Below are 4,315 nucleotides of genomic sequence, written 5' to 3'. Positions count from 1 at the left end.
TGGAAGAGCTCCAAGATGGCCACTGGTGAGTCATATGAGCCTCCAGGTTCTGAATTCTCTTGTTAAAGATACAGCGTAATCATTCATTTACCCGAGGCGTCATGGACCAACGTCATCCCTTGAGTAACTCTATTGACATCAACAGTTACCTCAGGGATGACTTAGGCTACGTATACACTACAGCTAACGTCCGTATAGGTTATGTTGTTCAGGGATGTGAATGAGCCACCCCCCGAGCGACGTAAGTTATACCAACCTAAGTGCCGGTGTGGATAGCTTCTCTCCCTGGCATAGCTATCACCATTCGTGGGGGCTGGAGTAATTAAGTCGACGCACTAGCAGCGCTGATGCAGCTGCGCCGCTGTAAGCTCGTTAGTATAGCCATAGCCTATGTCTCCACTGGCTCAGGTACTGCTGGCTGGACAGTAACACAAGGAAACTGCAGAGTTGTAAAACTAAACTGGCTCTTTAGTAAGAGAATTATTTTCAGAGATGCGGCAATTGCTGCTAGCATTCGAGCCATGTGCACACAGACTGACTTCCTGGGGCCTCTTCCAAACTCCTCCCTCCAAGTTCCATGCAGGGTGCGGCAGTCACCACTTTTGTCCTCCCCCTCACACCTCAGTGAAAGCACTAATCCATGACTCCAGGCCACATTGTTCAGAATTAGCCACTGACTCTGGGGATCTTCATTTTCAGGTGTCCTACATGAGAGAGTATGAGCCTCAAGTGAACAGCACCAACAGCTCCAGCAGAAGCCAGGCCCAGAGAGTGCAAATGGGGCAGAAAAATTCTGAGCCACCTTGTCCACCATGCTCCTCCTGTCATCATATACCTGCAGGATATTTTTATGGCTGTATAAGCAACATCCTTACACTCACATAGTTAGAATGCATTCCCTTGCTTGGAACAATAGCACAATGTGTATTACCCTCCCAGGTCTTTCCCCATTGTCCTTGAGTAGGTTTGTATGCAGACACGTGACAGATAGACCGCACCTGAGCTAATGGAAAAGACTTTATCTTCTATGTAGAGTAATGAGCTCGTTTGCGCTAAGCAAAATGAGATGATAGGAAGTGGCATTCAGATCAGAAGAAGAAAACCATCAATAAATAAATAATAACAGTAACAACAATAATACCATGTGTGTCCATAATGCCTTTCACTGGATAATCTTAAAGTGCTTGGCAAACATTAATGAATTGAACCTCTCAGAATCCCTGTGAGGTAAACAAGTATCATTATCCCCATTTTACAGATGGGGAAACTGAGATGCAGAGAAGTGAAGTGACCTGCTCAAGTTTACAGACAAAGTCCTCCTATGCCTTAACCACTAGACCACGCTTCCTCTCTGAAAGCAAGTTTGATGAGACTCAGGCACATTTGTCTTAGTAACCGCGCAGTATCAAATGCCACATTCCAAGAATGTCAGCCACAGTCTGGCATATCAGACGACAGAGACAGAGAATTAATGTTATGGCATGGTGGGGTAGTTGCCACCACACTAACTGTGCACTTCCCTCCCCCCCCCCCCTTTTTTTTTTACATCCTTATGGTAAAGTGGTATGTGAAAGACAAAAACAATACAGTGTTAAAAAATAAGAAACACATTTGAACTAGAAAAGATTTAAAAACACTTAAATGTTTTAATTTTATTTTTTCAGTTTTTGGGTGCAATTTTCCCAGGTTGTCAGCAATTACACCAAGGAAACTGCTTGTACAGTAGTCTAGTCAATTTCTCACATGAGTGTCTATGGAGCTTCAAGGCGACAATATTAAGCACAATTTCAGAGAAATTAAGTGCAGCTCAGTGCTGATTTTAGTGTGCTGAGTTTGCTACGGTTCTCTGAGCTTAGGAATACTCTTGAGTACTTAATGCAGCTCTGTAAACTATATAGACATTTATTAGTCCCTTTTGGCATCCCTGAATTTCAGGTTGAGTGTAAGCTGGTAATCTTTGCTACCAGTATTTTCAGGTTAATAAGGGTCTAAGGAGATTTTTTACATGATCAGCTAGGAAGACATCAACAGAGCTCTCTGTGGAATCTTCATTATTATAGTAAACTGGCTAGTTTATATGTGTACCACTGCCCTCTACTGGATGGACTCAGAACTGCTCTACTATGTGTCATAGGCCCCATGCTGATAGCAAATAAAGAAGATTCTCCTTTAGCTCCTGTAAGTTGGATCTGTGCTTTGAGAATAATGATCAAAATTTTTATACTTGCTTCTTGTCAGAAGTTCTGAGTAGCCATGGTGTATAGCACAGTGACAACCGGAAGTTCTAGGTGACCACATCATGATTAATAAATTTAGCAGCTTATATCACTATATTTTCAAAGCACTGTATGAACATGCCAATGCTAATGAAGCGTCACATCACCATTGTAAGGGTAGAATGCAAGTAAACCACTATCTTCAATTTACAGATGTAGTGGCTAAGCGACTTGTCCAAGGCCAGGGACAGAGGCAGGATTTGAATGGAGGGGTACTGAAATCCCAGTTTTGAATGCTGGAGACATGGGGGCTGGATTGCTCAGAGATTGGTAATGAACAGAAAGTTATAAAATCATAGAAATGTAGAGCTGGAAGGTCCTCAAGAGGTCATCTAGCTAGTCCATCCCTCAGCTCTGAGGCAGGACCAAGTACACCTAGACCTCTCTGATAGGTGTTTGTCCAACCTGTTCTTAAAAACCTCCATAGCCTCCCTCGAAAGCCAGTTCCAAAGTTTAACTATCCTTATAGTTAAAATTTCCCCCCCCCAATATCTAAACTAAATCTTTTTTACTGTAGATTAAGCCCATTACTGCTTGTCCTACCTTCAGTGGACATGGAGAACAACCAATCACCAACTTCCTTATATCAGCCCTTAACAGGACTCATCAAGTCCATAGTCATGGAAAGTTGTCAGGAGTCTGTTTCAGGAGTCTGCCTTTGTGAAATGGCTTAGTGCTCTCAATCCCGTTAGCTTGTGAAGTGCTTTTAGTATGAAAGATGCTGTCTCTGGCTTCAACCATTGAAGTCTTTCCATTGACTTCAATAAGCATTGGGTCAGGCTCTAAAAATGTACTATTCTGAATCCACACCCTCTAAAGACAAATGTGTAAATGCACAATAATAAACAAAGGACCAAAAAAATCCTACGATCCATTTCCCCAAAGTAAAGGAGATTTTATAATATCTCAGTATTTCTAGTAGTTTTTTTCCTTTTCAGAACAGATGGTAGCAATTTTCCATCACTGCTGACCTGGGCCAGAGCATGTCTAGCAGTTCAGAGCTGAATGGATCCATCCATGGTTATCAGTGGTTCCCACGCTGTGGCCTGACTCCCAAGACCTAGTGCTGATGGTCCACTGAGAACTGGCTGGGCATGTGGTGCTGGCTCTCCTTTTTGTTTCCATTTGCTTCAGATTGCAAAGAAGAGCCGGAGCATCTGGAACAAGGTGGAGGAGCCAACCTAGTGGGGGCAAGTGGATGAGGAAACAGGATTTGCCCTGAAAGGCTACAGCCAGCAGTGAGACTGCAGCTGCCGGGCAAAAACAGGAAAGGAATGTCCAGTGGAGGGGAGGAGAAGGCAATGAGGCATCCAAGGACAGGGAATATGCCTAGGGGAAGAAAAGAATGGGAGAAGGTGGGAGGAAGAGGCAGTTAAGCATGTGAAACCTGGCAACAGCCAGGCAGCAGAGAAGCACAAATAGAGGGAGAGGGGGACGGAACTGATGAGAAGGAGGATGAAATGCAGAACCAAAGTGAGCAGTGTGATTAACATTTTTTAAAGGGATAAAACACTTATTGCATTAAAGAACATTAAAAGTACATGAATACGAACTTTCCCACAGAAGCAATTTCTGGGAGGAGGAGTGGCCCACTCAACAGTGAATGACAGAGGAAGTGTCCATGAGATGATCTGTCTATTAAGGTCTGATCCAGCCTCTGATAAAGTTTAGGTTTCAGAGTAACAGCCGTGTTAGTCTGTATTCGCAAAAAGAAAAGGAGGACTTGTGGCCTTAGAGACTCACCTTAGAGACTCACCAATTTATTTGAGCATAAGCTTTCGTGAGCTACAGCTCACTTCATCGTATGCATACTTTCCACAGTATGCATCCGATGAAGTGAGCTGTAGCTCACAAAAGCTTATGCTCAAATAAATTGGTTAGTCTCTAAGGTGCCACAAGTACTCCTTTTCTTTTTGATAAAGTTTAAGAACTCGGGTTCTCTGTCTTACTACCAGTCCCCTCAGTTGAGCAATCCTGTCTCTCTGGAGAGGAAAGGGATGGAGGGGAGTAAAACTCATTATCAGTGAATCTCTGCCAAA

Source organism: Caretta caretta, chromosome 8 (genome assembly GCF_965140235.1).
Source record: "Caretta caretta isolate rCarCar2 chromosome 8, rCarCar1.hap1, whole genome shotgun sequence".
Taxonomy (NCBI): Eukaryota; Metazoa; Chordata; order Testudines; family Cheloniidae; genus Caretta; species Caretta caretta.
This window is presented reverse-complemented; position numbering follows the sequence as displayed.